Source organism: Triturus cristatus, chromosome 8 (genome assembly GCF_964204655.1).
Source record: "Triturus cristatus chromosome 8, aTriCri1.1, whole genome shotgun sequence".
Taxonomy (NCBI): Eukaryota; Metazoa; Chordata; class Amphibia; order Caudata; family Salamandridae; genus Triturus; species Triturus cristatus.
Window position 1 is genome coordinate 1,245,119,612 of NC_140591.1, and position 21,832 is coordinate 1,245,141,443.

The following is a 21,832-nucleotide window of genomic DNA, read 5'->3' on the forward strand; positions in this document are numbered from 1 at the left end:
TGCAAGTAACAATTGTGTAACTTTAGTCGCATGTAACCTAGCCATCCATACCAAACTCCCTTCGCCCCTGGGGTGAACTCATGATCATCGTATTCAGTGAGGGGTGTTCTTTGCCATTTGATTCCATTAGTTGGAGCAACTTGCGGCATTTTCATTTTGAGTCTCGATTTTCGGTTTTGATATCTACTCCGGAGGACAGTGCTATGTTGTCCTGTGTATTATCACGGAGGTCCACTCTGTGGTATCGCTGCCACTGTCCCCATACTCTTATTTTTTTGGGGCATCCTCTGCTCGTACAAGTGGTACGCTCAGTGGCCACATATAGATCCATTCCCCCTGGTCCATTCCTGCACTGTGGGTGTCTGCCCGCCCCCCCCCCCCCCCCCCCACCCCCAATTGTCTAGCAACATCCCGCCTCGCCACTACCAAGCCTAAAAAGGCGAAGAGTAGTTGTGTTCTAGGCACATCTACCTCACTTGGGATGCCCAGATGTACAAACAGTCCAGCAGCAAAGTCTCCTCCAGTACCTCCCCTCAATGTTCCAAGTATGACCGTCCAGTAAGCCTGAATGGCGGGGCATGGCCATATTGTTTGATAAATGACCTGTAGTCTCTTTGCAGTCCAATACAATGTGATGTCTTCTCCCTGCCCATCTTGTGTAACTTGTCCCTGTTCTATGTAGAATCTTGTACTGTACAAGGCGTAGCCTGGCTTTAATGGCTTTCTCTCGGGGGTGTATTAGTGCCGCCTCCTTGTCTATGTACTCCAAAGGCCCTATGTCTGTCTCCCATCTCTTTAAGCTTGTGCAGTTGGTCAGGTGTATTTATGGTTTTATATGTAAGGGATACTGCCTTCTCTACAAGTTCTTCTTATAGAAGCCTCCCCTAAAGTGGGGTCCATTCGGACATGTCCGAACGCAGGAAATTCTGCGTTTGCCATGCATGGTGCTGCTGCGCGTATTTAATGAATGGGATCTGTCTAGCCCATGTTCCTGCCTTATTTTGGGACATGTTTTAATGGTCACTTGTTCCAGGATGTCTCTAATTACGGGGATGCCCAGGAGGTCCCATGCCTTGAGGCCCTTTAGCTTCCCCAACCCCCTCATAGCAGCATAGCGTGTGATACGATTTGCCCATCCAATAGCCTTTGTGGCTCTCTCCCATGACTCCATGGTGACCTTTGTTGCTGGTAATAACTGAGCTGAGAGATGCATTTCACCCATATAGGTAGTGTAGGTGTGTGAGGTGACATCCGTTCTCTTTATTTGATATGTGGGGTGATCACGTGTCACATGCGACCATTCACTAATAGAAATAAGGTGGGCAGCCCAATAATAAGCCTGTCTGACAGTGCGATTCCACCTTTAAATGGCTTTGTAGCATCTTCAGCGCTATTCTGGGCTGTCCACCCTGCCATAATGGGGATCTAATGTCTTTCTCTAGCCCCTTGAATGTCGCTCATGGTAGGGGGTGGTACGTGTTCTGGAGTGTGTAGAGCAGTTGTCGGAGGATAATCATTTTAAGAATAGCTGACCTTCCCAATAGAGGCAATGGGAGTTCTCTCCATCTCTCCGCATCTTGTCTGCAATTTTGCAGTACCCTTCCTAGGTTAAGGTGGCATCCTTTTTGGCTTAGGAAGGTTTTCAGTATCTAGGAATCTTCAATACCCCACACACTCTTAGCTCTCCCGGTATCACCGGGTTATCCAAGCCTGTGGCTGGGCAGTAGATTGTGGACTTGATCGGGACAGGGTGGGGTGTGCGGTAAGAGTCCGCCCGTGACCACCTGCTCGCGGGCCAGTCCGTCTCCTCCGGCTGGCCCTTTTTACCGCATTAATGCAGGTGTGCCGTCCGCCTCTGTGCTGTTATCCTATCCCTCTGTGATGTCTCTTGCCCAGCGTGGTCTCAGTCAGTCTCATACATGGCAGGGGCTCAGTCTTTCTCCCAGGTCAGTGGAATTGATGAAGCAATCTGAATACAATGGCAGCGAGGGCTCAAAACAAGGGCGCACTGGTGTCTTACCAAGACAAATTCTGTTATCACGCTCAACTTTCAGTTGCCCCACTGCCCCTGGGCCGCGTTAATACGAAGTCCAACTTTTGTAGTAAAGGAGCATGTACTAATCAGTCAATTTTGTCTTCCAATATTCCAAGAGTATTAACTGTTGTCCCATAACTTGTTCCATAACTTATTCCATCCATCATCAGGACTCTAGATCTCGATTGGAGTTGAGCATGGACCACATCGACACAAGGTGAGCTGCGGTTAGGAGGTCTCGACGAACTGGGTGTGGAGTTTTGCGGCACAAAAACCTATGGAACAGGCAGCCACAAATGGCCATATAGTGTGCTGCCCCTGGATAGACTAATTTGAAGCTTGAATAGAGTCTGCTGACTCAAATCATGATCTAGAGCCTTGATGTCCACTTGGATGAAACGTGTTGGCTGGGCTGAGCTGACTACTTGTGATGAGTAAAATTGATTGAATGAACCTTTAGATTGGAAGGAAACGCAAAACTCCCAAGCGATTATTTGGATGGAATAAGTTATGGTATAACCATTACTATTCTTGGAATAATGGAAGAAAAATTGATTGATTAGGGCACTCCTTTTCTACGAAAGTTGGGATTTGATGAAACGTTAAACCTCTCAGGGGGAGGGCAGGGAGTTGTAATCTGTCGCGCCTGGGGTGCAAGTTTCTCCAAAGAGCGGCTGCAGTTCCTCACGAGCCCCGTGAGGGGTGGTGCCATTTTGTTGGGCGGCCCTCCAAACCGCAGCCGCACGGCATCAGTTTGTGTTATCGGGTCAGACTTTTTTACGGCTGTCTACCTACTGACCTCTGGACCCTCAGCAGCCGGTAGGCTTTGGCAGACTTGATCTCTCCCCAGGTTGGCAGCATTTGTCACGGATTATGAGGTCTGTTGGGAGCTCTAACGAAGGACGTCTCACTTGGCCATTGCTCAGGCCACGCCCCATCACCGGACAATGTTAACATGTAAACCATAAATAAAACTACTGAAAATCTTGGATTTACTAAATGTATACATACTTGCCTTACTAAAGTAATCTTTTCCATTTTAAAAGAGGCTCATAAAATCAAGTCGCAGTATGAGCCCTTACATGACTGCCTGAGAAATTAGAAGCTTTTGCAGAGCAAAGAAAATGTAAACTGATGAGCAGCATCCTAAGACCAGTTTTTAAGGATGCAGCTGGTTCCATATCATATCATTCCTGGCATTTGATTGAACTACATGGCTAGTTTTTTTTTTTTTTTTTTTTTTTTTTTTTTTTTTTTGGCGCTGGACACTGGTCCAATGAGTTAATTTTTTTTCTTTGATAGTTCGGGGGTGAAGAGGAGTAGGAAGAACGTTTCTGCGGCTAGATGGGGGAGGTGGTTGTAAGAGATGGGATGATCACATCCTACCTAGGTGGATAAATGCTTCCCCCAGACTGATTTCCCCCTGGGCGACATGGCCTGCATTCATGATCTCCTGCAGTGCGTCACTGACATTCACCAATGGCTTCTGTAAAACTATTTCTTTACATTGTATAGAACAATTCTCTTTAAGGACTGCTATGCTTTCACATAGCTCACACCTAGAACCATTGGCTGGCAGTGAGTGAAATGTATGAGTAGTACACGGCTCTGTGCCTACAAACCGGAGTCTGACGGCATATCTCGATCATGGGTTTTATGAGATGGCTACTTGAACGACAGTGAAGTAGAAATGCCAGTAAAAGGCAATGTAGGGTTATACTATCCTTCTCTCCCCCCCCTTTTTTTTTTCTCACCCCCTTTCCCGATCTCCACCACAACCTAGTTTCTTTACAGGGCTCGAAAAATGGTACTAGTCCTGCAGGTCTAGTCCCTTGGAAAATCCCCTCGACCTCACTGCAACCTACTTGACCTCCGTCTCTGAAAACAGAGTAAAAGTGACAAGATTACAAGATTTAAAGGCATCTTTATTGCTCATTCCCTTTGTGAGCAATAAAAATGCCTTTAAATCTTATCTTGTCACTTTTGCTCTGTTTTTAAAGACAGGACAAAAGTTAGTTTGTCTTCCTACTCGCCAGAAAGGGCGAGTAGAACCTAAAAATAGCTAGTCATCAATTTTCCCTCACAAATGCCAGCAGGCGAGTGGATTTGTCGAGCCCTGCTTTGTCTTAATTTCTAACGAATCCCTTGAGCCTCTTCGTAAAGGATGAGGTTGTTTTCTTTCAGACAACAAACTATGTGGTTTCCATATCCTTTTGCGGCACCAGGCGCAGAGCAGGTGTTCTGGGCGGGTCACTTACCCCAGTATTGGAACTTTCATAGATTCTCATGCTTAGTATCATTCCCCGTCGTCGGAATGGGAGCCTCGGTAAATAAAAAAAATGTATATATGTATATATGTATATATATATATCATAATCTCATAACCATAGAAACAAAAGAGAAAAATAGGCCTAGGCCTCATCTCATTTTGTAGTATATCACCCTCTTTGTGTAAAAGAGCCCAAACTTTTGCCAGGACCAATCAGCACAGCCTCACCCCTTGGAACCTTCCTGAGAGAGCTCAGAGCCTCAGATTTTTCTACCGCACGTTGTGCTAGGGAGTCTCCACTGAGCTCTGCTCAGTTTTCTCACAAATTTTCTGTTAGTAATCTACATTGCCATCTTTAGTGACATTATGTCAGAAAAGGAGAAGAAAGCCTTATTCAGACCTTGTGCTTCTTGTGGAAAGAAGAGACTTTTCGTGGAAGATAAGCATGACCATTGTATTTACTGCTTATACCCGGAACACAAGGCCACAGACTGCAAGATTTGTGGGACCTTCTTTACCAAGACTTTGCGGGACAGAGAAGGTCGGTTGCTGACATGGCTGCAAAAGCTGAAGACCAGGACGGAGGTTCTCTTCAGATGAGGATTCGATTTCTGGCACCACCTCCAGGAGATCAAAGAAGAGGGGTAGGTCATCTCCCTCCATCTCTGCGGAACCCCCTGTCAAAGCCCCTCACGTGATCTCTGAAAGGTCTGAGGAGGCTGGTCCCATGAAATCTCCTCACGGAAGTGTAAAGGAGAGGCAGGGACAGGCTGCTGGTGTGGACACAGTTTCTAGGGAAAAAAGGAGGTTTCCATATCTTCTCCTCCGTCCCAAAAGGAGAAACCTGCGAAGAAGCACGCTGCAGGAACTCCACAGACAGTTCCGATGAAAAAACAGCGTCCGTCGACGCTGACTACAGCAGGTACGTCGACGACAATTTCCATAGTAAAGACTGTTTCCATGGAGGCGTCAACGGGACCGTCGACTGTCTGCTTCATCGTCTATGACCGCCTCATTCTCGTCTTTGACGGCGGTGTCGACGACTAAGACCACGGCGACGTCTATGTTGATGACAAGTTCGTCGACGAGACCATCGACGGTTGTCCCGTCTACAATGAAACACGTTCCGTCGACGAGCCTGCCGTCGACTACCTCGTTGTCTACGACGATTCTCGCTCCGTCGACGAAGACTACCCTGCCGGCGACTATGTCATCGTCTAGTTGGACAACGCTTGGGATTCCTTCGTCGACGGGACCGGCGACGGCGAAAAATTCAGGATTTTCAATCCAGAGGTTGAAAATTACACCAGGACATGACTTCACCTAGGCGGGTCACGCCTTTACCACCATCCATGCTTCTCGATGACTCGGAGGATGAGGAGTAACAGTATGGGGACGCCTACAGCCCTTCAGATCTGCATGTAAAGCAACAAGACGCTGATACTGAGGAGTATTATGGTGAAGAGGTGCAGGAGGAGCGACAATATGTTCACCAGGAAGTACATTCTCGCTCTTTGAGGCAGGATATGATAGCTTTACCAGTGGCTCTAGTTTCGGATTTGCAGATGATGCTACAAGACTACAAAGCTCATTTTCCGTCACGCCCGGACGTCCCACCAGTGCACCCATCTACGCCGGTGGTTCCGCGAGAAACTGCAATGGACTTGCCACCTCTTCCTAAGGACATATCCCGTACCGCTTCAATAGTGGTTCCTCAGACTTCATATTCGGAACCTGCCAATGGGGATACACAAGATGTGGATACAGATGACGATGAGGGGCATGTGATACCACTAACTGATCCAGGGGATCCGGATGACACTGGATTGCAAGATCCAGATGCTGCAGGCCAGGAGATGAACATGTCGCCTCTGGCAGATATGGGGGGGGGGGGGGTTCCATAATCTTATGGAGCGTGCATCCTAGAGGTTTGGTCTGCCTCTTACAGTGGAACAGTCGGACTGTTTTCTGTATGACTTTAAAGCGCAGTGTAAAGTCGGTCAGATCAATTCCCATCATTGCGCATGTCTGGGATGAGGGAATTAAGACTATGCAGAAGCCAGCGACGGTCATCCCGGTTCTTCCCCGGCTGGAGAAGAAATACAAGGCCCCTGAGGGCAGTCCTGCATGTCTTCTAGGACAACCAAAACCTGACTCTGTAATATCTCAGGCCGCGCAGAGCAAGTCCAAGAACCCGTCAACTCCTTTAACTACGCCTCAGGATAAAGAGGGCAGGCGGCTGGAAAATGTAGGGAAAAGATTTTCCACCATGGCCAGCTTGTTGGTTCGAGCGGCAAATTCATTGGCCATTCTAGGCAGGTACGACCGCCAGATGTGGTGCGACATGGAGCAGTTTATGGACCTACTGCCAGATTCGAGTCAGGAGGAGTCCAGGCAAGTTCTTATGGAAGGAGAGAGATGTTCTTCAAGAGTCATTGACTGTGCTATGGACATAGCCTCTACTGCTTTCAGGGCTTTGGCAGGGTCAGCGGTCTTGTGCCGTCCAGGCTGGTTAAAAGCAACCTGGTTTCGTCAGGAGGTCCAAAATAAGATCCTGGACCTTCCCTTTGACGGAGAAATGCTTTTCGGTAAGCATGTAGATGAAGCCCTGCAAAGCATAAAGAAGGACACGGACACAGCTAAGTCCTTAGGATCCTTGAATTATCGCAAGGTTCCATTCAGAGGAGCACGTGGTCGAGGGTTCTCTACTTGCAGATGAAACCAACGTCAGTATTCCACACAGTCAGGACAGTCCTATAAAAATCAATACTCAAAACTGAAACCTGCTACAGTCAAAGTGATTTGTTAAAGATAGTGTTCGAGGCATATGAGCTACAGATTATACACTTTTGCATAGATCGCCATCTGGTGTTGGGCCCGGATGTTTGCAGTTTGTTTTTCCTCTTGGAAAGTCTTTGGAAGTCACGAGGTCGGTGACTCCTCCTTTAAATCGTATTGCGCATGGGCTTCGGCTCCATCCTCAGATTGGTTTTTTTCCGCCATCGGGCTCGGATGTGATCTTCGCGCTCCGGTTCCGAACAGCTTCCAGTTCGACGATCGACACGCAATCCTCACCCAATCGCTGTATTGTTTCGATCACGATCTCTTCAATCAACATGCCTTCTCATCGACACACACCTTCGGTTCCAGTAGTCGACTGCGGCCTTCGGGCCTACCCAGGCCCCGGTTCCGGCTCATGGAAAGAACTCCATTTAAAAAGTGCCCTCGATGTGGGTCCAAATTTCCCCACACCAATCTTCATGAGGTATGCAACCTTTGCCTCTCCCCGGAACACTAGGCTCGAGACTGCCAGGCCTGTAAGTCTTTCCGATCCAAAAAGACTATTCGGGACCGAAGAGCCAGAAGGAACATGGCACACTCCTCGACGTCCATTCCAGTCGACCTCTTCAGAGACTACATCGACTATCCGGAACATCATCGTACCGAAGAGGACCTCGTCAGAGCTTCCGAGGCCGACGAGTCTGATGTGGAGGACATCACCCCGGCGCAGAGGGTCGTGAGTACCAATCTACCCCCTCCCACACCCGTGCCAACACCCAAAAAGGCTTTGGTCACGCCTTCGCCTCCAGGCCTAGGCAAGACCAGAGACACTGCTTCACACACCACACCTTCAGGCCCGGTGAAGAAGCCAAGTAAGCCTTCCGGCGGCTCTGGCTCAAGCCAGCCTGCCAGTGGTACCGAGAAACACACGTCGGCACCGAAAAAGAAGACTGCCTCCACCTCGACACCGAGCTCCGCACCGAGACCCTCGGGGTCGAAACCCAGCCCTTCGGCACCGACCAAACCACACAAGGCCACCGACACTTCCAAGCCGAAGCCCATCTCGGTGCCGACCAAGAGACCGGAGGGTCCCAAGCCGGGTTCTAAACCTCAAACCGGCACGGAAAAACCTGAAATCATCGGCCCGACTCCTTCGGCGCCGACTGACCAAACTACCTCACCAGAGATATTTACACCGGATCCCTTGCAAAAAACACTTACCAAGGATCCAAAAACTGGACATTTGACGCTCTCTACTAAGAAGAGACATTTGGAGAAGCCTGCTCCGCCTCCACCTCCAATGAGGAAGGACTTTGCTACCTCACCATTCAGAATACCTTCCCCCTCCTCCTCCTTCCCCACCTCCACCCCCACCTCATCGTTCTCCTACTCTGTCTCCAGACGATAATCACGGGGACCTATATTATGAATCATAATATAGGTCCCCAGGGGATGTGCCACAAGACCCCACCCCTACAGGATTTCCAGATCCATGGGACGATTACCATATACCAGATATCCCCAACGTCCCACAAGACGATATTTACCCTTCTAGACCATCTCCACCAGAAGATTCACTAGGGTTTAACAATCTTCTGCAAAGAGCAGCACATTATCATGGGGTGGACATGCATAATGACCCTGTGGAGGAAGATTTCCTCCTAGACACATTCGATACTACAAAGGTCCGCCTCCATACTGCCCATGCTCAAAGGGGTGGTAAAGCATGCAGCAGAAGTTTTTAAAGACCCAGTTAGAGCCAGGGTCCTTAACCCACATATCGAAGTACAAACCTGCTCCCTCAGATCCCTCTTACATCAGAGGACCAGCGCCACTAGATTCATTAGTGGTTTCTACGGCACGTAAAAGGGCAAACTCAAAAGCGTCCGGTGATGCAGGCAAACGCACAGCATCCCAGGCCGCCAACATATGGCGTATAGCAAACACTCAGGCACTTCTGGACAGATATGACAGGGCTCATTATGACGAATTAGAGAGCATAATGCAACATCTCCCTGAAAAATATCAAAGTAAAGCCAATGAGTTGATTCAAGAGGGTAAAACAATCACAAACACCTCCTATACGTTGTGCCCTAGACGCAGCAGAAACAGCCTCCAGGGCCATTAACACCAGCGTCCTTCTCCGGCGTCCTGCCTGGTTAAGGGTATCTGGGTTTAAACCGGAAGTACAAGCCTCCATCCTTAACCATCCTTTTGACCAGGAACATCTATTCGGGCCAAAGGTGGATGAGTACATTGGAGTACATTCAGAGGCTACTCCTCAGACAGTGTCCACATCGTACAAGCCCCCTAATCAGACCACCTTTACAAAAGGTTACCAAAGAGGCGGCTACAGGGGTAACAACAAGGGCAGTGGCAAAACAAACCACGCCCGTTCTGCCACACCTACTACCCAATGACACCCCCCTCCCCCTAACCATTCCACTTCAGTCGGGGGCAGACTCACAAACTTCCTTCATGCCTGGGAGACCATCACCTCAGACAAATGGGTGACCCAAATGATTCGGTCAGGATACTGCCTGGAATTAACATCTACCCCCCCAAACATTCCACCCAGGCAACGCCCAATGTCACAAGAACATTCCACATTGCTACAGCAGGAGGTAATCTCCCTCCTACAAAAACAGGTAATAGAACCCGTTCCTGTCAATCAACAATTTGGGGGTTTACTCCCTAGATTTTCTAATACCAAAAAGGGATGAGACTCTACGACCTATTCTAGATCTCCAGCCCCTAAACACCTACATACTTGGACCATTGTCATATGGTAACGCTTCAGCAGGTACTTCCGCTCCTCTCCCAGAACGATTTTCTCACCACACTGTACTTGAAAGACGCATACTTCCACATTCCAGTACACCATGCTCACAGAAAGTACCTCAGATTTGTAGTGGACGGACAACACTACCAGTTCAAGGTGCTCCCATTCGGAGTCACAACAGCACCACGGGTATTCACCAAGTGCCTAGCGGTAGTGGCGGCACACCTCAGACCGCGCATTCACGTCTTCCCATACTTGGACGTTTGGCTGATAAAAGCAACTTCATACAATCAATGTGTACACCACACCGCCACTACAATCCAACTACTTCACCAACTAGGCTTCACGGTGAACCACAAAGTCCCAGCTAACACCATCCCACATAAAACAATACCTCGGTGCCACCATAGACACCTCAAAAGCAATAGCCTACCCCAATCCGGCCAGGATTGCAAGCATTCAGGCTTTGCGACAAATTCGTGCTTCAACACTCCCTTCCAGCAAGAGTGTTTATGCAACTGATAGGGATGATGGCCTCTTGCATTTTCTTAGTGCCTCACTCTATACTCCAGATGCGTCCACTCCAAGAGTGCTTAGCGCGCCAATGGAACCAGGCCCTGGGGCAACTTACAGATCTGGTGTTGGTAGATGGTTGCACCCATCGCTCTCTGCAGTGGTGGAACACCACAAACCGTTCCAAAGGTTGACCGTTCCTGGACCCGGTTCCCCAAATAATACCGGACGCATCGCTCTCCGGCTGGGGATCTCATCTATTACACCTCACAGTGCAGGGCACATGGACGCCGCAACAAAAGTTACTCCATAACAACCATCTGGAGTTACTAGCAATCTTTCTAGCCCTGAAATCCTTTCAACCATGGATTTTGCACAGACAACATGACGGCCATGTATTGTATTCAAAAACAAGGTGGCACACACTCCACAGCTCTCTCAATTAGCACAGAGCCTATGGAGATGGGCAATTCCCCACCAAATCTTTCACTTAGCTTAACATGTCCCAGGAATCCTAAACACTGTGGCAGATCTGCTCAGCAGACAGACACAACAGATCCACAAGTGGGAACTTCACCCACAGGTTCTTCATCCGTTCTTTCAAATGTGGGGGCATCCTCAGACCTCTTCGCCACCCACAAACACAAAATGCCCAAGCTTCGCCGCCAGATACCAACACCCATTGTCCAAAGGAAATGCGATATGGATGAACTGGTCAGGCAAATTTGCATACGCTTTTCCGCCTCTCACACTCCTTCCATTAGTGGTGCGAAAGCTACAACAGCACTCCCTCACACTGATCCTAGTAGCTCCAACGTGGGCCAGACAACCGTGGCACTCTCAGTAGTACCACATCAAAAGCTACACCTCTCACCATGCCTCCTAACCCAGAACCACGGAGAGATCAGGCACCCAGACCCAGCTCAGCTCAAACTTGCGATCTGGCTCCTGAAATCCTAGAATTCAGGTACCTAAACCTTCCCCCTGACTGTATGAACGTCATCAGAGAAGCTAGACGCCCTGCCACTAGAGCCTGCTACGCTGCCAAGTGGAAAAGATTTGTTGTTTGCCATAACACAATCAATCCTCTAGACGTGTCTATACAACACATCATATGCTACTTACTCCACCTACAAAGGTGTAATCTAGCCTATACCTCCATTCGGCTACACCTCGCAGCAATTGCAGCTTTCTTACAAAACAGGCAGCACCTATCCATTTTTAGTGTACCTGCCATTAAAGCCTTCATGGAAGGCCTCAAAAGAATAATTCTCCCCAGAGTACCACCCTCACCTGTGTGGAACTTAAATATCGTTCTCAAGGCTGATGGGGCCTCCCTTCGAACCTTTCCATAAATGCGACCTGCAATTCCTCACATGGAAAACAGCTTTCCTTGTAGCCATCACTTCCCTTAGAAGGGTCAGAACCTTTTCTTCAAATGCACCAGAACAAGGTTGTTCTCCGTACCAACCCAAAATTCCTACCTAAAGTCATTTCCCCTTTTCACCTAAACCAATCTGTAGAATTAACAGTATTTTTCTCGCAACCTCAGACTGTTGCAGAAAGGGCTCTGCACACGCTAGATGTTAAACGAGCCTTACTTTACTATATCCAAAGAACACAACCTTTCAGAAAGACCAAACAACGGTTTCTCTTTCTCTCCACCACACAAGGGCAACCCCATCTCAAAATCAGGGATAGCTAGGTGGATTGTAAAATGCATCCAGATTTGCTACCACAAAGCAAAACTAACGCTTTCCGTTCCCCCTAAAGCCCATTCTAAACGTAAAATAGGGGCTTCCATGGCTTTTCTAGGGAACATCCCACTAGATATCTGCAAAGCAGCTACATGGTCAACACCGCACACTTTCACTAAACACTATTGTGTAGATGTGCAAACCAAGCAACAAGCTAGTGTGGGCCAGGCTGTACTAAAAACACTATTTCAAACCACTGCAACCGATACCGGTGGTCGCCGCTAAGGTTGGGAACTGCTATATAGTCTATGCAAAAGTGTGTAATCTGCAGCTCGTATGCCTCGAACGGAATATGCTACTTACCAGTATGCATCTGTTCTTGGCATGTAGAGCTGCAGATCTACACATGCCCACCCGTCTCCCCGGCTACCTGTATCTGTTCCTGTCTATCTTATTTAGATACAACACACATGGGTTTCTTCACTGTTACTACGCTCCATCTTTCCCTGCTGACGAAAAACAATGTGAGGATGGAGCCGAAGCCCATGTGCAATACGATCCAAAGGAGGAGTCACCGACCTCGTGACATCCAAAGACTTTCCAAGAGGAAAAACAAACTGCAAACATCCGGGCCCAACACCAGATGGCGATCTATACAAAAGTGTGTAGATCTGCAGCTCTACATGCTAAGAACAGATTCATACTGTTAAGTAGCATATTCCTTACTAAGTACAAAGCGCAAAAGCAAAGTATTATGGCAGGCACATAGTTTCCCATCTGGCTTAATTATACCCACAGAGACCTTACTTGCATGGCCTAGCTAGTGCCAGCGACATACAAAGGACAAGTGTATTAGGTGGCAAAAAATGCTGTCGCCAATTAATGTGAGAAGCAGCAGAATGAGAGAAGCAAAAGAACAAACAAAGGTAACAAACGGTTAAAATATCGGGCGTAAAACAGTAAACCATTGATCTATGGTGGAGAGAACACTTTCAGAAGTCATAGAGGGGGGGGGGGGGGGGTGGTGTCAAAGGCACTGACCCAGCATGATTTGCTCTGCTGCTTACTCCAATACGGAGAATACATCTCGTATTCCCAAAGATTAAAAAAGACTTGAGGCTGTATAACAAGCCAACTAAAGAGAATAGCGAACGGGTCACAATACTATCATCTCAGCTAATAATTCGCCATGTTTAAAAGCTTGTTCAGAAGGGCCGTCGAACATTCTCCAATTGTAACTGGAAAGCGTGCCATGTTACTTCTACCTCAAACCGATCTTTTATTTACCACTACTGTTAATCATAATAAAAATTGAGCAACAGAATAATTGAAACAGTCTTCATCCTCAATAGGAGAGTAAAGTTCTACAGAGCTGTCTTCAAACACAGCAAATGACCGCTTCGTACAAAAATTGCAGAGAAGGAAAATAAAACCAGCCTAAAGGGTGAAAGCCGACCTTCCAAACCCAGACTCTCCAACTAAAAATAAACAAGATGTCAATTGCACCATGGAAGCAGTCTTAAAAATAAAATATAAAAACATGTGGATGTACATGAACTGGCAAAATCAACAAAGGAGAATACTGATAATATGTAAAGTGAAATCTCTGCAATCCGTCCAGACATCAGTGACCAACTCTAGAATTGCAGAAGCAGACGGCCGCTAAATTGAGCAAATCCTTCCAGACACTGTTACCATGATTTCAATGAATAAGCTCCTCGTAATTGGAAGACCGGAACATGCGTGGAAACCTGTGTTTTTGGAGTCCCAGAAGGCAAAGAAGAATCATACTGATCATGCATCACCTTTCTTGAAAAATAGTTCACACCTCCCACAGTCCAGGAAGAGCCATCTGTGGCAGGGGGAGCTTCAAAGGCCTTGCTGTCCCCAGCCTCTCCTGTATCAGGAGCATGCCCCCTTCCTGTTGCCCCCCTTTTCGGTGGGAAGAGAGGTGGATAAAAATTAGCCAAACCAGAAGGTGTGGCCCCCACCCCTCAGGTGGGGGAGGCTAGGTGACGTCCCCTCTTCAGTGCCTGCCATCTTGCAGATGGCAGGCACTCTCCAATCAGGATTAAGGATTATGCCCACTCACCCATATAGGGTGAGCACACCAAGGGTGTAGTCACCCAAAGGTCAGTGGCCAATGGCTACTGACCTCGAGGCCCCTAAATACAGTATTTAGGGGGCAGCCCTTTACCAAGAAGACAGATTCCCGCAGCCTACAATGGACGAAAGACTCACAGCAGAGGAGACTGCAGAGAAGAATTGACTTTACCACAGCCCTACTAGCCCATCTGCAGTTTCCTGAGATCCTGCGCCAAACGTCTCCTTGTCCTGCAGCCGGCAACCTCCAGAACCCTAGGAGGATTGACTGCCTTCAACAAAGCCCGGATCATCTGTGAACCGCAGCTCTGTTCAAAAGTATTCTCAAGACACAGCCTGCTGAGGATTAAAACACCTGGAACCACCAGTGCACCTGTCCCCTAAAGCCAGAGTTCGAGTGGCCCACCAGTCCCAGCGAGGTCCCCCAGCACTCCAGTGTCTGATTCCACCATGGATTGGCCACCCCTCCAGGACTCCCCGATGTCGCCTGCAGCCTCTGCAATGACCCTCCCCCAATTGCGTTTGGCACTGTAAGGTGAAATCTGACCTAGACACCCGTGCATCCAGCCACTCTGCGCCCAGAAGGGAACCTGAGGTGCACCCATGTACCTGAGCCCTTCAACGTACCTGCCCAGCTGTTTGTCCCTGTCAAGTCTTCCTGGACCGATCCTGAAGCTAAAAAACAACCAGCAATCCCCACTGAAAACTGGGCACCCGATTTTTATTTATTTTTTTATTTTTTATTTTTATAAAAACAACTTTTAACACCCAGCCGCCCCTGCGCTGCTGCAAGTGTTCTTTGGGTGGTAACTCTGATTCCCCCTTTGCCTTGGGCCTAACACCAGGAGCTTTGCTCCCACAACCCTGTAGCCTGCTCGTGAGCAGCCAGAAACCGGAGGCCCCTTCTCCCCCCCCCCCCCCCTCCTCTATTGGATAACATTGGGCCTCAGCACTCTGCTCCCGGCCCCCGTTGTGCTGTTGAGGGTGCTTTGAGAGTGCTTTCTTTACCCTGGGGGAACCCTTGTTCTAACTCCTGAAACTCCACCCCAAATACTTAACTGGGAACCGATAACTTAATTTCTCCAGTATTGGGGTGTCTTTCATAGATTCACATGCTTGAATATTCCCGTTGTCGGAGTCCCACGGTAAATAATATAGCAATATATACAGTCTTAATATACAAGTAATCATATAAAAGATATAAACAGGTGATAAGCATCAAGAATATCCCTATATATGAAATCTCCATAGAGATACATAGAGAGAGAAAAAGACATTCGCAGTCTATCTGTCATTATGTTGGTCCAAACTACGGCCAATCGGGCGCCAGCTCCTCTAGAACCTTCTCCTCTGAGCTCCTCACCTCAGATTTTCTAGCGCACGTCGTGTGAAAGGGAGTCTCCCTGAGCTCTGCTCAGTTTTCACTTCAGCATGTCTTCAAGTAAGTCTCTGTTTAGAGCTTGTTCCTCTTGTGGAAAGCTGCGCTTGTATTCAGAAGATCGACACAGTAAGTGTATTTACTGTCTTTACCCTGACCACGAAGTGGGTAAATGTAAATTCTGTAGAACTTTTTCTACAAAGACTCTTAAGACAGGGGAGGTGGTCTCTTGTGGTCCAGAGACTGAAAGATGAGGATGAGGTGGTTTCTGAAGTAGAACGCCTTACTTCTGGCCGTTCCCTCACAGCCTCAAAACGCAGTAGTGTTCAAGATCTACCTTCTCCATTCATTAAGAAGAAGAAAATGTCTTTCTATGACATCTGCCATGTCTTCATCTATGGCTACTGCGATATCGCCCACGAGACCTAGTTCTCAGGCTTCTGAGGCATCGACTTCCCTGATTTCTGGCAAGAAATTGGCTTCATCGTCGACGAGACCTCCGACGAAATCCGCAGTGTTCGAGGCATGTGGGCTGCTGAATTCATATCTGTGCATAGATCGCCGCCTAGTGTTGGGTCCAGATGTTTGCACGTTGTTGTCCTGGAAGAGTCTTCGAAGTATCCTTGGATAGGTGACTCCTCCCCTGGACTACAGTGTGCATGGGCATCCTCTCCATCCTCAGATTGTTTTTTTCCGCCATTGGGTTCGGATGTGCTTATCTTGACTCAAGTTAGGAAAAACTCTTTTCAGGCCAAAAGGCCTCTAGTTCGCGTCGGTACTGTTCCCGATCGGTATCGATAGTATCTTTGTTAGTTTACTAACTTCCAGAACCAACTTTTTCGCATCTTACCCGACATCGACGATGGAATAGAGGACACCATTCAAGCGGTGCCCTGTATGCAATGCGAAATATCCACACATCGACGTCCATCCGGTGTGCAACAAATGCCTTTCACCGGATCACGACAAATCTACGTGTATGGCCTGTGCCCGATTTCGATCCAAGAAGACTCTCCGGAATCGGGGAGCGGCGTGACTCGAGGCGCAGCAAGCGGCACCGGCCCCGGCCGACATCTTCAGCGCCGAGACCGAAGATGTCGAAGAAGTGGAGAACCTACCCTCCAGCCCCGCTTCCGAACATGACTCCGGATCGGAAGACGTCGACGAAACACTCTTTCGCAGAGATGAAGACGACACCGAGGTAGGAGACTACAATGAGGCCTTAGGGGCCGAAGAGAGTAGCTCCGATGACGAGCAAGGCCTACCCGTTCAGACTGAGGAAATCCCAGTGCAACAGTCTATGGCACCGGTCGAGGAATCGCCTTCGGGCCTTACCCAAGACCTATCCCGCAGTTCTTCGGCCCCGCCCTCGGACATTCAACGGCAGCCATTAATGCCCAAACCGGCTGGTTTCCCTTCTTCGAAACCGAAACCAAAAGCTGTATTGGTTCAACTGAAACCGAAACCGAAAGTGGCGCTGGTCGAATCGAGGCCCTCCACACCAGCAAAACCCGTCGGCACCGAGCGCAACAAACGAGACTTCGGTGCCGAGCTCGAAGCGGCCGACGTCGGAGTCGACATACGGAGAAAGACCTTCGGTGCCACCAAACCTACTTTGCTCCCAGCACCGACGCGATCGACTCCGACCCCAAAGGTCAAACTACCTGCCGCGTCTCGCGCCACTTCGACGGCACCACCAAAGCCACACTCATCGAAGGCGTAGACTACCATTCCCGCCCCTCGACTCCACGACTCACCGGCGCCGAAAAAGTCCACGCCCGCCTCCACAGAACCGGTCGGCGCAAAGGAATCCAGGGCGCTCCAGGTGCCACCCGTTGCTGCGCAGCGCACCAAAAATAAAAATGTCCTCCAGCACACTTCGGGCTCCGAGCCAATAAAAGCTCCCAACAGCCTCTTCGGCACCAGCCAACATTACTTTTGGCCTGCCACCATCCACGGCCCCGAAACTGTTCCAAATCAGGACACGGGTCACCCACACCACGATCACGCCTGCCGAACACTCTGCGGAGACGTCTCCATCGCATATCATCGACGCAGACACCGGCAGGATGATTATCCACAAAAGGAGAATAACTTCTGAGCCAGCTTTGGACTCCTTCCGGATCCCACTTAAGAGAAAGCTGCCAGTGGCTTCAGAACCAGTTCTTTACGAACCTTTCCATTCACCCTACCAGGATCCACAATCCTTCTCTCTCCCACACACTCCGACACGGATGCGTTGGAGGACTACATAGGTGACCAAGTCCCCTACCCCGGAGGGATGGACCCTGATGGCCAACAGGACCCTGATCAAGCTTGGGATGACCCTGTAGACCCAGGTGCACCTATGGATGCAGAGGACCCGCAACTCTATGGAGCAAAAACATCTCCCACAGAGGACACTGCCGCGTTCAACGCTCTAATTGAACATGCTGCGGCCAATCATGGGGTGCAACTTCACTCGGACACCATCGAGGACGACTTTCTCATGGATACTTTCGCATCCTCAGAAAGGAATATAAAGACTCTGCCCATGTTAAAGGGGGTCCTCAAGCCAGCAAAGGACATCTTCAAAGAACCCACCAGGGCAAGAGTGATAAACCCCAGGATCGACAAAAAATACAGATCAGGGCCTGGGGACCCTACTTGCATTAGAGGCCAATTACCTCTGGATTCCATTGTCGTTGCGAATGCTCGCAAGAGGGCACATTCGCAAACAACAGGTGATGCTCGTCCCCCGGACAAAGAGTCCAAGGTGCTAGAGACCTCTGGCAAACGGGTTGCCGCCCAAGCAGCTAACATTTGGCGCATTGCCAATACTCAAGCGCTCCTCGCTCGCTATGATCGAGCGCACTACGACACATTAGAGCAACTACTCCAACATCTCCCTGACCAATACAAAGAAGGTGCAGAGATCCTCATCAGGGAGGGACAACTGCTCACAAATGCATCCATTAAGTGTGCACTGGATGCCGCGGATACAGCTGCCAGAGCCATAAACACTAGCGTCATGTTGCGACGACGCGCCTGGTTGCGAATCTCCGGATTCAAACCAGAGGTACAAAATAACATCCTCAACCAACCTGTCAACCCAGACTACTTATTCGGCCCGGAGGTTGACACTACCCTAGAGAAAATAAAAAAGGACACGGACACTGCAAAGTCCATGGGGGCCCTACAGACGCAGTCCTTTCGGAGCGGCTCCTTTCGTCGCCCCGGAAAAGCGAGGAGCAGGTAGAGGACAGGGGTCACAGCAAACATACAACAAGGGCAACACACAACACCTACGATAAAAACACCCGGGGTGGATATCGTGGCTCCAGCACAAAAGGCAGAGGATGCGGCTACGGCAACACCAGGTCCTCTCCCAAGAACAAGCAGTGACGCCCTCTCCCTTCCTCCCGACCACATAACACCTGTCGGGGGAAGGCTACAAAGGTTACTGTCCACGTGGAACTCCATCACCACGGACAGGTGGGTCAAAGATATTGTCAAATACGGTTACTGTCTAGAACTAACCTCCACTCCACCCACCATACCTCCAAAAAACCGTCCTATGTCCTCAGAGCACTTAACGCTCTTGCAGCAGGAGGTGCAAAGCATGCTTCTAAAAGGCGCAATCGAGGTCGTACCAGTCCACGAGCAAGGTACGGGGGTGTACTCCCTGTACTTTTTAATACCGAAAAAGGACGGGTCACTCAGACCTATATTAGACCTGAGACCCCTGAACCAGTACATTCTTTCCGAGCATTTTCACATGCTCACTCTACAGCAAGTCCTCCCGCTGCTCAAGCAGGGAGACTTTCTGGCCACACTGGACCTCAAGGATGCGTATTTCCACATACCCATTCACCCCTCACACAAGAAATACCTCAGGTTCACTGTTCAATGGCAGCACTATCAATTCAAAGTCCTTCCCTTCGGCGTGACAACAGCACCCAGGGTGTTCACAAAGTGCCTAGCTACTGTGGCGGCACATCTACGGAGGCAGCACATACACGTCTACCCTTACCTGGACGACTGGCTCGTTCAAGCGAAGTCAGCCCAGCAATGTGCCAGCCTCATGTCCCGCACCATCCACCTCCTTCACAGTCTGGGGTTCTCACTAAATTACCCAAAATCCCATCTCCAGCCCGCACACGTACAACAGTACCTCGGTGCGACTATAGACACTCTGGCGGCCACAGCGCAGCCTAACTTAGTGAGAATCAACAGCATGCAAATGCTGATTTCCAAGTTCAAACCACAACACTCCCTTCCCGCGCGAGTGTTCATGCAGTTGATAGGCATGATGGCCTCCTGCATCTTCATAGTCCCACACGCGAGACTACATATGCGCCCGCTTCAGGAGTGCTTAGCACATCAGTGGAATCAGGCTCAAGGACAGCTGAAAGACCTAGTGTTGGTGAGCGGTCGGGCATACAACTCTCTGCATTGGTGGAATCCACAAAACCTTTGCAAGGGCCGACCGTTGCAAGAGCCTGTCCCACAGATAATACTGACGGCGGACGCGTCTCTCCAGGGATGGGGAGCTCATGTACTCCATTACACAGTGCAGGGACTATGGACACAACAACAGAAGATGCACATCAACCTTCTAGAGCTGATGGCAATCTTCCTCGCTATGAAAGCATTCAAAGTACACTTGTGCAACAAAGTCGTGTTGATCCGGACGGACAACATGACTGCAACATGACTGCAATGTACTACATACAGAAGCAGGGAGGAACACTCTCCACAGTTGTCTCATCTGGCTCAGAGCCTGTGGAAGTGGGCCATTCAGAGGAACATGTTCCTCATGGCAGAACACCTCCCCGGCAAGGACAACCAGATGGCGGATCTGCTCAGCAGACACAGCCACCAGATGCACGAGTGGGAGTTACACCCATCAGTACTCCAACCGTACTTCCAGCAGTGGGGTCATCCAGAGATAGACCTATTTGCGACAAGCGAAAACGCAAAATGCCAAAGATTTGCCGCCAGGTTCCCACATCCACAGTCGCATGGCAATGCGATATGGATGAACTGGTCCGGCAGATTTGCGTACGCTTTTCCCCCAGCACCACTGATACCGCTGGTGGCACGCAAACTCAGACAACACTCACTGACACTCGTCCTGGTTGCTCCAACGTGGGCACGCCAGCCATGGTACACCACCTTTCTCGAACTTTCCGTGGTGCCTCATCAAAGGCAGTGGATCAAACCTGCGCATTTGACGCAGAACCATGGAGAGATTCAGCACCCAGATCCACAACAGCTGAACCTGGCAATCAGGCTCCTGAAGTCCTAGAGTTTGGCTACCTAAACCTGCCACCTGACTGTATGGACATCATTAAGGAGGCCAGGAGACCCACTACCAGAGCTTGCTATGCAGCCAAATGGAAGAGGTTCGTCATTTATTGCAATAATAATGACATTAACCCGCTAGACGCATCCATCCAAAACATTATTTTTGCAGCGTGAATCTTTCTGGATTCACTATGCTGTGCATTATTCCGCGATCTTGTGGTTGGGTCCGGATTCGTAGTCTTTTCTTTGTGTTTTTTTTTTTTGTAGCCCAGGTGGGCGGCGACGACCACCATTTGGTGCACCTTCCGTGACGTCGTCGTGCTTCCTGCGGAAGTCCCACCTTTGGGGCGCCATCTTCAGATTCTTTTTTCCGCTGTTGGGTCTGGATCGTCATCGAGAAGCTCCAGAGTTGCAACCGAAGAAAGAAGAAAGAAAAGCGAGTTTCGTCGACAAATACATCGGAGTTTTCACAGGAAAGGAGGTTATTTCATCAGCAGCGCGAAGAAAGGAGGTTCAGCGCCCTTTTTTTCTTCGACCTTGGAGAATGCGCACTCAGAGGCCCTGAGCGCAATGGACAAGACGCCATTCAAGTTCTGCCCAAACTGCCACCACAAGTTCGCGCAGAAAGACCAGCATCCGGTCTGCAACCTCTGCCTACCGGTCGAACACCAGAGTAAGGACTGCAACGCCTGCTCAGCCTTCGCGCCGAAGACGCTCAGGGTGAGAGATCGGCAGAGAAGAGCCAACGCCAGCATGGATGGCAAGGGTAAGGCCCTGTCGCTCTACGATCTGGGCCTCTCCTCGGACGACGAGGACAACGTCGCCGGGACAGCCGAAAACTTCACGGTCGTAGAGACCGACAAGAAAAAAGAAGACTAGGTAAGAGAATCGTCGAGCGAAAAACAGAAAGTACCTCGAACACGAGGGTGACTCGAGAAAATCTGAGTCTGTCCACGAAGGGAGCCCCGGCGCCGAAAATTTTGAC

General features: G+C 49.4%; 1 protein-coding gene across 1 annotated transcript in view; it reads left to right on the plus strand.

Annotated features, from left to right (window-relative positions):
* The window catches only part of DDX3X (DEAD-box helicase 3 X-linked), a 545,023-nt gene that overhangs the window by 36,079 nt on the left and 487,112 nt on the right, over nt 1-21,832 (plus strand). The window lies entirely within an intron of this gene.